This window comes from Hemibagrus wyckioides, linkage group LG05 (genome assembly GCF_019097595.1).
Source record: "Hemibagrus wyckioides isolate EC202008001 linkage group LG05, SWU_Hwy_1.0, whole genome shotgun sequence".
NCBI classification, from domain to species: domain Eukaryota; kingdom Metazoa; phylum Chordata; class Actinopteri; order Siluriformes; family Bagridae; genus Hemibagrus; species Hemibagrus wyckioides.
This window is the reverse complement of record NC_080714.1, coordinates 24,553,131-24,566,758: the sequence shown is the minus strand read 5'-3', so window position 1 is coordinate 24,566,758 and position 13,628 is coordinate 24,553,131. Positions and strand designations below refer to the sequence as shown.

The following is a 13,628-nucleotide window of genomic DNA, read 5'->3' as shown; positions in this document are numbered from 1 at the left end:
AGAGAGGCAGAGATGCCAAAACTTGACATGATGATGAAACAGATACAGAGATCAGTGTGACAGACGGGTCATAGCCCACTTCGCACTCAATGGAGTCCATATTGATTTCAAAACCAGATCCGCCTGGCCAAACGGTCACGTCAGGCTAAAGTTGCCTTCCCAGGACACGTGTTGCACATAAAGTTGCCATATATCCACAAAGTAGCTTGGCTTGGCTTAAAATGTTAACAGTTACCAGTATATAAGAAATATTCTGAAAGCATGAGCCGCGTGAGTGCGTCATGCATTATTTGCGACGGAGACAAATAACAGAGCTCAGGTTATTGGAGACTGGAAATGTATGCGCAGGATTTAAGACGTGCGCGCAGACATGACTGACGTGCATATAATGGACATGTTGGTAATATATATTCCGAAACAAATCACGGATCATCTGGATGTTGCTCTCGAGTTACTAAGCCGCCTGCAGAAGTGAATGAACTGACGCGTGCAAAGCTTCACAATGCTCCTGTCAGCCCTGTGCATGGAAAGCAATCCGAGAAGAAATTCAACTCGTCCTGAGGAACCATCCCATACATTGAATCTAGTATTTTGAATTCATATACGTTCATACACGTACAGGTGACGAATTAAAGGAAAACCTGATGGGTCTGTTACGCTATGGACAGCATTCATTTGACTGATTCTTTTTTCATTTCATTCCATTCCATTGTCTGTACCGCTTATCCGATCTATACTCAGGTCACGGGGAGCCTGTGCCTATCTCAGGCATCATCGGGCATCAAGGCAGGAAACACCCTGGATGGAGTGCCAACCTATCGCAGGGCACACACACACTACGGGCAATTTAGAGACTCCAATCAGCCTGAAGCTTGTTTTTGGACATGCTCAATAACTCTTTCGCATTAAAATTAACGTAATCTTTGGACTGTGGGAGGAAACCAGAGCACCTGAAGGAAACCCACCAAGCATGGGGAGAACATGCAAACTCCACACACACAGTGACCGGGAGCAAGACTCGACCCCAGGAGACTAGATGTGCAAGGTGAACGTGCTAACCACTAAGCCACCCTGGTTGGAAGTATAGCAATGTTTTTGTTTTGTTTCTATAGTAAGAGCTCATTAACTCTTTCACATTAAAAAATAATGTACTTTAATGGTTGATCTGGCGAGGATAAATATGAAAAGCAGTGTCTGAAACGGTTACATGCATGCAGGTGTTTAACCCCTCCGGCAAAAAGAAGAGCGATTCTGTCAAACTCTAATGCACCCGTTTCATTTAGAATTAAAAATTCATGAGACTTTTCTTCAACTATTTATCTTTGTCAATGAAAACAGGCGTATGAAAGTGCACCCATTATCAATCTCACACACCTCTAACCTCTGACAAGGGCCTCTGGAGATGAAGGGACGGACACTGGCACTCTCTCTCTCTCTCGTTCTCACCCCACCTCGCTGATCTCAGCTCGTCTGTTCTGCCCTCATCCGACGTCGATGCCGTGTTCCGTTCTGCAGTATAAAAACGACTCGGGAGAAATATAGAGAGAGATAAAGAGAGAGTGGCCATTAACAGAAGGCAATCTATCTGGTAATAGAAATCATTACGGATGCATCATGAATAAATAATGTGTCCTTTTTTCTTTCCTTCTTTCTTTCCTTCCTTCCTTCGTTCTCTCTCTCTCTTTCTCTCTCCATCGCTCTTGTCTGTCCATTCACTTCTCAGCAGGGTTTCCTCTAAGTTCTCCAAATTCTGTAGAAGAGTAAAGGGTGGAGATTTAATTGAAATCTAATCAAGTCAACTGATGAGGCAAGTGAAGAGAAGTTAGTCTGATGCTGGGAAGGGTAGGAAGGGGAGTTAGAAGGAAAAGAAAGCAGCGGGTCTGAGAGATTTGTGTTTCTTCTTCTGGTTTTAGAACCGATACCAGAAGAACCAAAATGTGAAGGGGAATTACGGTAAATATACAGACCCATTACAGGAAGTGATTTATTTTATCCATGATAAGTTACCCTGCCCTGTCCACAAAAATCTAGACTCTAGAGTTTACCCAGAATAAAAGGAAAGCATCAATAACTCAAATAATCTTTACAACCATCAGGAAAACCTCAGCAAAACCTCGGACCTTGAGACGAGCCAGCAGCGGATTCCACACGGGCTACACTGAGAACATTCTGACCCAAACCTGACTAAACCTCCAGTCTTACTATATTCTAAATGATCCAGATTTAGCACTTTAGATCAGTTTATTAATCATTAAGCAGAAATGAACAGGGCTGAAACTTTTTTTTTTTTTTTGTGAGTTGTTTACATTTCCCCACTTTGCTTTAATTACTTCTTTATAGCTTTTCTGCTAGAAATGATCTCACCGCGATGCACTTAAGTGCTTTCCATTGTTTCGGTGGCATCGAGAGAGGAAATGCTGCTGTCAGAGATCATTAAGCTGGAGGTCAGACGTGCTGCACGTCATTGCCTAGCAGCCGAAATGCCATTATTTTCCATTAATCACTGGAGTAGAAGTCGCAAGTATACTCTTGACTTATTTGCACCCATTTAAACGCTACTGTGACTATTTAATTATGGAAAGGGAGGTGGTAGTTTGTGGATAGTTTAATCATTTAACGTATCGAAACAAAACCTGATTTATAAACCTGATTTGTCTCGCTGCTGTAGGTTCTATCAATAAAAAAATACAAAAACCGTTAAACAAAAACCCCAAATTATTTACCTTCAATGCTGAAGGCGGCCGAAATCCACAATAATGTCCTTTGAATAGTTGATATTGAGATATGTCTGCTACTGATGCTCTGTAAAGCCTTCATAATGTCTCTAATCTGAGGTGCTGTTAATTGGTGATTTCTGAGGCTGGTCACTCTAAATGAACTTCTATTCCAGAACACCTGACCTTCGTGTCTTAAAATAACAACTGACTGTTTTTTGTTGTCATTACATATGGATTACTGAAGTCCATGTGTGTTATTTCATAGTTTTGAAATCTCCAGTATTGTTCTAGAATGTAGAAAATAAATCCCTAAAAAAAAAACATTGAATTAAAAGGTTTGTCCAAACTTTTGACTGGTAGTTTGTATATATATATATATATATATATATATATACATATATATGCTAACATTACAGGTCTGTTTATAATATTCCCAACAGTTTAATTTCCTCCTGTTTTGTTTCTTGTCCGTTTTTGAATGTCTTTGTCATGTCTCACTCCACAGCGGTGGTTAATATGAAGCTCATATGAAAGTAGACACTCTAGTAGGACTTAAGAATTTGTAGTTTTTCGTAAGTATTTCTGTTTTTAGAAAGTCTACTAGAGGCAGAAGGACACCTAAAAGTTGTTATTTTTCACACAAAGTGTTCAAAGTAAACGTTGATATCGGACCCATTTCTGCTCTCTGAGATCTTGTTCATCTAAAAAGCCACTAAACTTTGAAGGTGTTTATCTTCAACCACTAAAATTCTGTGTATCCAACAGAAGGAAATACACACTGAAAGCCAACAGACTTGTTTTATATCAGACTCACAGCCAGAACATCATTCATTTGTTTATAGTGATTAAAAACGTCCCATAGTTTGTGTACAGTTTAACCCTCCACTGAGTTACATAGACTCAGCAGCCCAAACCACCCTTTAGTTCATTTACAAGAGAAGATTTCATGCCTTAATGTTAACATAATGCAAATGAGAATGGGAAAAGCTAGCAAGCCAGTTAGCGTTAAAGCCATCTAAATATGATTACGCCAACTGGACTCGATTAATCCATAGACTGCTAATTGTGATGTTAATTGCTTGTGTATTTTCATCGGTTCTCCAGACAGTTGTTGTGCCATATGGAAGAAATTAATTTTCCCCGTGTCGTGATGAACCAGACAACATTCAGAGCATACCGCAGCACCTGTTAGCCAAGACGCGAAACAAAGAACGTGTCAGACAGCAACCCGTCCTCAGCTCTGAGCTGATGCGTTTATGCCCTGGGGTCAATCGTACACGCGGACACGAACGCTAACATCAAAATAAATGTAATATTTATGCTTTGTCCAGCTTCGGCTGTACAGCTAGTGTAAATATTTTAAATATGCCACACCTCTTCTTCTTTATTTGGAAGTAGCGAAGTGGAGTGTAGTCTTTCACTCCGTCGCCGACAAGAGCAATCCTTCCACCGACTATCTCTATAATTAAATTTAGCTCTACTTTGGACAATGGAAGTGAAAGAATTATGGCAGCCTGTGATGAGAAGATCCGTAACATCGCAGCTAATGGAAACTTCCCTCCCCTTTAATGAAGAGCTTCTCCTGCAGGCAACAATTAGATGAGTTAGCAAAAGTGTTTGGATGCAATCACTTTTTTTTTTTTTGGTTACCTTTTGTTCTTTGCTAACACTTTAAATCTTTTTACTCTGCTCACATGAGAGCTTAGCGATAATGTTGTAGGAAATGGATCAATTAATATGACGTGAATCAGAGATGCTGCATGTCCCGAAAGGCGACAGCTGAACAACGATTATTTATTCATTAAAAATCTGTTTTTAATATCTCTCTTTTTTCTCTTTTTTAATGTAAAGTAATAACCTTGGCATGTTACCAAGAAACCACAAAACATTAACTCTCTGTCCTCTGTGCTTCCAACATGCTAAATAAAGTAATAAAATTAAACACATTATCTATCTATCTATCTATCTATCTATCTATCTATCTATCTATCTATCTATCTATCTATCTATCTATCTATCTATCTATCTATCTATCTATTTATTTTTTATCTATCTATCTATCTATCTATCTATCTATCTATCTATCTATCTATCTATCTATCTATCTATCTATCTATTTTTTATCTATCTATCTATCTATCTATCTATCTATCTATCTATCTATCTATCTATCTATCTATCTATCTATCTATCTATCTATCTATCTGTCTGTCTGTCTGTCTGTCTGTCTGTCTTTCTGTCTGTCTGTATATCAATATAGACTGTCCCCTATACAAGTGACTGTACGACTTACTAGAAATAAATATAATTTTTTTTATTTAGAAACGTTTTATTCTGAATTTTTATATTCCTGTAAAAGCTGCTCTGCGACAATCCTAAAAGCACTATTCAAATAAAACGGAACTGAATTATTACTCCAGCAATCTAACATATTAGAACATGGCTATAAACCTGATTTGTCTCGCAGCAGTACGTTCGGTCAATAAAAAAAAATACATAAAAATCACCTCTGGCTGTTAAAAAGCCTCCAAAATTATTGACTTCTGTTGCCTTTAAATCTTCAGATTCATTTCTTCCCATTGAGCAGAGTTGGTGGATGAGATTTCAGTTTGTTACTGAGTACAGAACCAGCCTCATGAGAACCCATCCTGTAAAAAAAACAGAAACAAATAACAATGAATAGTGAAGAAATAAACAGCAAATTAGACAGATATTTAAAGCCTGACACTCAATTCTGATATATTTATTACACTAACTATAAATATGCAAACATTTCAGGTCTGTTTAAAATATCTCTAACAGTATAATTTCCTCCTGTTTTTGTTGACTACTGGTGGGAAACCTTTCATAGAAAGCTTCCAAAGATTATTTTCCTTCACACAAATGTTTCTTTCTGCGTAGTAAATGTTGATATCGAACCCATTTCTGCTTTCTGAGATGCTCCAAGTGCTTGTTTATCTAAAAAGCATCTAAAATCCGAAGGTGTTTATCTTCAACCACTAAAATTCTGTGTATCCATCAGAGGGAAAAACACACGTCTCGACACTGAAGGCCAACAGATTCCTGACTCATTTTATATCAGACTCATGGCTATAAAATAATTCATTCATTTCTACTCATTAAAAATGTCCCATAAGTTGATTTCCATACGGCGGATGGAACAGAAAACAAGTGTAATGGTAAAAAGGAATGAAGTGATTTTAATGGCCAATAAAGCTAACAAGTTGATCTATTTACTCAACTTTAATATTTTATAGTATATAGGAATCTGTGAGTATGCAGTATGTCTGCTTGTGCAGAAAACCTCCAAAAGACTAAAAAACACTACCCTACGCTATTCCCTGTGCTATTATAAGTAATAAAATTTAGCCGAGTCCAAAATGAAGACGTGGATTCACCAACATTAGGGATCGATAGCGCAACACATCGGCTTTTTGTTTTGCTGCTACTGTATATCTGTCCTGTATTTTACGGCGAAATAGCTTCAATTCATCACAAGTAAACAGGAAGTGACCAGAAAATAACATAATGTTGACCAAACCTGTCAAAACCACCACAATGTTTCACTAGCATTAGCCAAAGGTTTCCTACAACCATAATCTGTCAAGCTATTCAGGTTGTTTATTTATCAGTATCGTACATAATGTTACGAGAAACCTATTTTGTCCCAATGATGTCTTGTTTTCCAATTTCACCCCAAAACCAATCCAGGGAATCGAAGCAACAATCTGTGGGAGTCTTAAACACTCAGTCGCATAACATTATTAAACCAAATCCCATTCCAAATGTCTCACAACTCCCTCTAGTGCAGCACAGGGAGTAAAATAACTCTTTGTACACCCTACGTAGTGCACTACAGGTGAGCAGAGAGACTGAATTTTGGGATTCAGCCATGGTTTGATGCACCTAGGATATGTGTTTGTAGGGTTGGGTGTGATGACTGAAGTAGAACTTGGCAATCGTTGTGTAAATGTTGAGGAAGCTGCCTTGTGCTGTGATCTAGGGAGTAGATGAAAGTGTGAGTAGATTTGGGAGTGTGGAAGCTTTTAACTTTATATTTTATTTATCACTCCGGACTGAAAACCACATTCTGACTCCCACTGCCTCGATTTATTTCAAATTTTGGGGATTTGGCTTCTGCTTGGAAAACATTCAGTAGGACTTAGTCATTGTTTCCTTTAGAACCCAGTGTCTCATGATGTTTGAGAGGAATTGAAACTTATTAGTTATATAAACGATGTAAATAACCTGGTAAATCTGTACACTGTGATATTACTTTAGATGGCATATTTGGACAGCTTTGGTAATGACATAGACTTGCTACTTCTGGTTACTTCTGGTTGGAGTCTCATCACTTGGTGGTGCTCACTGCTGGCCCTAGGTTCATGACAACCTGGACATATATGGGACCGCTATGGACAGAACCTCTTCTGATGGTCAGTTTTGCCCTCAGGTCTCCATCATTGAACATTTGCAGGATTCAGCAGGAAGGAATTAGTGTTAGAAATCATGCTGATTCATAAGTTGCTCAGAAGCTCCTGGTTACACAACTCCACTTGACTATATACAGTTGTAGAGAGGACATTATTTATAACCACACTCTCCGGTGTCACCCAGATGAGGATGAGTTTCCCTTTTGAGTCTGGTTCTTCTCAAGCTTTCTTCCTCAGATCATCTCAGGAAGTTTTTCCTTGGCACAGTTGCCTCAGGCTTGCTCCTTAGGGATAAATCTAAATTTAATTTTTTAAAAAAAAAATTTTCATTTTCATATTTCTGTAAAGCTGCTTCGAGACAATACCCATTGTTCTTTCGGCTGCTCCCTGTTTGGTGTCACCACAGCGAATCAATCATCGTCCACATATTTGATTTGGCTCAGGTTTTTTCTGACACAGCCATCCCATTATATCCGGGCTTGGGATTGGCATTAAGGGTTAATGGGTTAGCTGAGGGAATCGAACCCAAGCCACAGCAATGAGAGCGCAGGATCTTGCTGCTGGACCACAAGGAGAACGTCCATTGTTAAAAGTGCTATAGAAACAAAATGTATTCGTACTGAACTGTTTCTAGAGTTTATTGTACTCTAGACACCTGCTCTGGGTATCACGAAGCACCACAAGGAACCCAAATCCAACTGAATGAAATCACACACAAAGCACAAAGAACCAATTTGTGCAGAAGTGCACCACTGAGAACCAAATACAAGTAGAACCAGCGGTTCTTGTTTATCAAAGCCTGCATAGAGCAAGTTAATTACAAACAAGCTGTGCACCTGTATGCTAGCAAATTATAATTAATCACACACTCTGTCACACATACACATCGCTGCATGCTACGGATGTTGATAAATCCCCATGCTAAATGATCCTGCTAGTGCAGGACAAACCCATTTATATAAAGAAACACCCCCTGTGTAAAGGGTAATCTTTGGTTATGTGCGCAGCAAATAAGTTCGGAGAACCTGTGACGATGTGAAAGTCCCTTATTATTGTTGTCTTTTCTGCTGTTTAATTTGGAAATTTAACGTATTGTGACATCATCTGCGATACGAGGGCATTTAATACATAGGTCTTTATTTGTTGCATAATTATTAATATGTGTGATGTCATGGAAAGGAATGGTTGCTTGGTTACTTGTAGAAAAAAATAGAGAATATAGAAAAGAATATAGAATATAGTAAAATACTGAAAAAAAATTAAATTAAATATAGAAACTATAGTAAAAAAAAGTATAGAAATATATATATAAAAAATGATTAAATATAATAAAAGTATAGCAAAAATATAGTTTCAATATAATAAAAATATAAAATGAAATATAGAAAAAATATAAATTAAATATAATGAAAATATAAAATGAAATATAGTAAGAATACAGTAAAAAAATGTTTAAATATAGTAAAATATATAGTTTAAATTTAGTAAAATAAGATGAAGCATCTAATTTGTATGAATAAATAATAATGGAAAGTATACAGGTCTAATTCATTTGAAATAAACTGGACCACTAAGAACCTTCCAGTGTCAGACTCGAAGATGTTTTACTCAACACCACAACGAAAACTAATCTGTCTGAATATGATCATTAAACATAACTGCATTTACACAATCACTGACACAGAAGTAAACTCTAAAAGCTGATGTATATGGCATGACAGCTGATAATCTCACTTGGATACTATGGATTTGTACCCAGGTACTGCTGCTGCAATCACAAAGACTGCGCTCTACTCCTATTCACAATATATGCACAATATACAGCTGGAGAAGTAACGATATCTATATGAAATCACCCCAAAGATGACGAGTTACCTTTTGAATCTGGTTCCCCTCAAGCTTTTATCCCTCATATCAACATAGGGAGTTTTTCTTGCCTCTGTCACATCAGGGTTGTTCTTTAAAGATGGTTTTCTGGATTTGAAATGAAAAGAAATAAATCGCCACAAAATCAGGCTGAACTAGAACAATTAATACGACAACAAACATTATACAAAACGAGAAATTATGCCAAACCTCATTAACACAACAAAGACTGACACTGACTAATTAAAAGCTTAAACACCAACAGAAAATGAAGAATTAAACAAAACTAGAACAGCAAACAAGAAGAGCTTCTCTGTCTTTACTTCTCTACACCTCCTCTACTGTAAAAAATGATTTACAGTCTGGTGTCTCACCCAGAAGAGGATGGGTTCCTTTTTGACTCTCGCTAGTTTTATCCCTTCTGTCATCTCGGGGAGTTTTTCCTCACCTCTGCCTCGTCTGTCTTGCTCACTGGGGAAATGAATTAAATTTAATCTCCTTACATGTTGAAAGTTTTTTCACTCTGTATATATCCATCCATCTTTCTACAGAATACTTCACAGTGCCTCATGCCACTGATTTACGCAGCATGGGTATAAATCTCGGCGAGAGGATCGTCATGTTGAATATTAAGATATAGATTTTACTTGTGCTTCATTGTGAAATCAAATAGCAGCTATTACACTATATTGCCAAAAGTATTCGCTCACCTGCCTTGACTCGCATATGAACTTAAGTGACATCCCATTCCTAATCCATAGGGTTCAATATGACGTCGGTCCACCCTTTGCAGCTATAACAGCTTCAACTCTTCTGGGAAGGGAACCACAAGGTTTAGGAGTGTGTTTATGGGAATTTTTGACCATTCTTCCAGAAGCGCATTTGTGAGGTCACACACTGATGTTGGACGAGAAGGCCTGGCTCTCAGTCTCCTCTCTAATTCATCCCAAAGGTGTTCTATCGGGTTGAGGTCAGGACTCTGTGCAGGCCAGTCAAGTTCCTCCACACCAGACTCTGTCATCCATGTCTTTATGGACCTTGCTTTGTGCACTGGTGCACAGTCATGTTGGAAGAGGAAGGGGCCAGCTCCAAACTGTTCCCACAAAGTTGGGAGCATGGAATTGTCCAAAATGTCTTGGTATGCTGAAGCATTCAGAGTTCCTTTCACTGGAACTAAGGGGCCAAGCCCAGCTCCTGAAAAACAACCCCACACCATAATCCCCCCTCCACCAAACTTTACACTTGGCACAATGCAGTCAGACAAGTACTGTTCTCCTGGCAACCGTCAAACCCAGACTCGTCCATCAGATTGCCAGATGGAGAAGCGCGATTCGTCACTCCAGAGAACGCGTCTCCACTGCTCTAGAGTCCAGTGGCAGCGTGCTTTACACCACTGCATCCGACGCTTTGCATTGCACTTGGTGATGTATGGCTTGGATGCAGCTGCTCGGCCATGGAAACCCATTCCATGAAGCTCTCTGCGCACTGTTCTTGAGCTAATCTGAAGGCCACATGAAGTTTGGAGGTCTGTAGCGATTGACTCTGCAGAAAGTTGGCGACCTCTTCGCACTATGCGCCTCAGCATCCGCTGACCCCGCTCCGTCAGTTTACGTGGCCTACCACTTCGTGGCTGAGTTGCTGTCATTCCCAAACACTTCCACGTTCTTATAATACAGCTGACAGTTGACTGTGGAATATTTAGGAGCGAGGAAATTTCACGACTGGATTTGTTGCACAGGTGGCATCCTATCACAGTTCCACGCTGGAATTCACTGAGCTCCTGAGAGCGACCCATTCTTTCACAAATGTTTGTAAAAACAGTCTGCATGCCTGGGTGCTTGATTTTATACACCTGTGGCCATGGAAGTGATTGGAACACCTGATTCTGATTATTTGGATGGGTGAGCAAATACTTTTGGCAATATAGTGTATGATTACACAGGAAGATCAAATGCTTTGAGATGAACACCGAGAGAGGAAAAAGGACGTATGAATCTCCTCCTCTGAGCTGTTGTATCGTGCATGTAGCATCTGGTCCTTTTTGACCTTTGGTTAAATCTTTTATACAGAGGGCCGCGTTAAATGAAACATCCGCTAGAACTTGTCCTTAACTAACGTTCTACTCTGACTGCATCTCATATTTTATCCCGACTAGGAATCTGATCTTTAATGATATAAGAAAGGTGGAAAGACAGACATTAAGACACTTAGTCCTATGTGGGTGGAGAACCTGAAGGACACCTATGAAGACATGCGGAACTGCATTTAGACAGTAACCCGATTTCACAGAATTTAAAGTCTATGATATTCTGAGGAACGTGCAATTTTTCTAAATTACTGCAGACTTTCCATAGGCCACCTGGTGGTCCAGTCCAATTGCAGGATCCTGTGCTCTCCTTGCCGAGGCTCGGGTTCGCTTCCTGTGCAGGGAGCTTATCCAGCCATTCTCAGTGCCAGTCCCAAGCCTGGATAGAATGGAAGGGTTGTGTCAGGAAGGGCATCTGGCCTTAAATCTTAAACCTGTGCCAAATCAGGACCAAATGATCCACTGTGGTGATCTTGAACAGGAAGCAGCCAAAAAAACAACAACTGCAGATTTTCTGTAGATTCTGGTCGAGACATGTCTTGTGACATCATCCATCCATCCATCCATTTTCTATACCCACTTTATTTCTAATTAGGGTCACGGGGATCTGCTGGAGCCTATCCCAGCACACATTGGGTGGTACACCTTGGGGTACATCCTGGACAGGCCACCAGTCCATCACAGGGAAACACTTATAGACAGACAACCACACACACTCACTCCTATGGGCAATTTAGAATTATCAATCAACTTATTGTACATGTTTTTCGGACTGTGGGAGGAAACCAGAGTACCCCCACATGGGGAGAACATGCAAACTCCAAACAGAAAAGCCCCTGCCTGTTCGAACCTGGGATTCGAACCCAGGACCTTCTTGCTGTGAGGCAACCGTGCCACCCCTTGTGACATCATCACAATGGGACTACTGATCAGAAGGTTGTGAGTTCAAATCCCAGGTCCAGGAAACTACCACTGCTGGGTCCCTGAGCAAGGCCCTTCACCCTTAGGTATAAAATGAGATAGAATGTAAGTTGCTCTCGATAAGGGCGTATGTCAGAAATGTAAATGTTCACTCTGACACGTTTAAAAGAAGAGTCTTGAGTAGTTTGCTGCAAAAAAAAGAAAGAAGCTGTAACAAAATCAAGACACAAATTTTGGGCTGTAAGAGTCACCAAAAAAACCATTTCGGGACTGTTTAGGCTGTAATTACCACCGTGTTTAGTTAAACTGTCTCCTTACATTACAAGATAAGGCCAGAATTCAGCCACAGAGACATCCGGTGTGTTTTCCCAGACTGCCACCCAACTGTCTCATGAGACTGACAGGAAGGTGTGGATGTCTGTCGTCCCTCTGGAGTCGAACATCATCAGAGCTTTAGAAACCACAGCCCTTTTTAATCTTGCAGGGATTTTGGCTCTGATCATCAAGCTGTATAACTGTATGAAAGGGTTAGTAGCTCTGGCTAAGTAACGGCTCTGGGGAAGAATTTGTGAAATGCATCACACTGAGTGCTGATCTAGAATCTCGTACTCGTGTGTGATTATAATCACCATTTTAAAAGAAAACCCCAAATCCAGCTAGTCCAGATCCATCAGCCGTCTCGCTCTGAGACGTCTGATAACTGCCCGAGTCTGCAGACGCCGTGATCAGTGCTGAGACTGGGTGTTAATGTACGGAGAGTCGGTTACACACACTGCCTTACAGTCTCTGTGTCTCTCTCTCTTTCATATGGGTTCTTCTTGCTTTTTGCTCTTTGTTTTTGAACCTTGTTGCTCTTTTCTGTTTTCAGCCCATTTCCTGCTAGATATTTTCAAAGCTGGTGAATTATTGATGGTCACACACACACACACACACACACACACACACACACACCACCTCTCTCTCTCTCTCTCTCTCTCTCTCTCACACACACACATACACACACACCACCTCTCTCTCTCTCTCTCTCTCTCTCTCACACACACACATACACACACACCACCTCTCTCTCTCTCTCTCTCTCTCTCTCTCTCTCTCTCTCACACACACACATACACACACACCACCTCTCTCTCTCTCTCTCTCTCTCTCTCTCTCACACACACACACATACACACACCACCTCTCTCTCTCTCTCTCTCTCTCTCTCCCTCTCTCTCTCTCACACACACACCACACCTCTCTCTCTCTCTCACACACACACACGACACCTCTCTCTCTCTCTCTCTCTCTCTCTCCCTCTCTCTCTCTCTCTCTCTCTCTCACACACACACACACCACACCGCTCTCTCTCTCTCTCTCTCTCTCTCTCTCTCACACACACACACCACACCTCTCTCTCTCTCTCTCTCTCTCTCTCTCTCACACACACACACACATACACACACCACCTCTCTCTCTCTCTCTCTCTCTCTCTCACACACACACACACATACACACACACCACCTCTCTCTCTCTCTCTCTCTCTCTCACACACACACACACCACACCTCTCTCTCTCTCTCTCTCTCTCTCTCTCTCACACACACACACACACACCACACCTC

At 40.4% G+C, this 13,628-nt stretch overlaps 1 long non-coding RNA gene across 1 annotated transcript in view; it reads right to left on the bottom strand.

Moving 5' to 3' along the window:
* LOC131353496 (uncharacterized) overlaps positions 1-9,481 on the bottom strand; it is a 20,464-nt gene extending 10,983 nt beyond the window's left edge. Inside the window, exons 1-4 of the long non-coding RNA XR_009204630.1 lie at positions 9,391-9,481; positions 9,026-9,124; positions 5,225-5,365; positions 1,375-1,750 (exon numbers count right to left, since the gene is read on the bottom strand). This is a non-coding gene — a long non-coding RNA (uncharacterized LOC131353496). The remainder of the gene's footprint in view (positions 1-1,374; positions 1,751-5,224; positions 5,366-9,025; positions 9,125-9,390) is intronic.
* Positions 9,482-13,628: the final 4,147 nt, after the last annotated feature.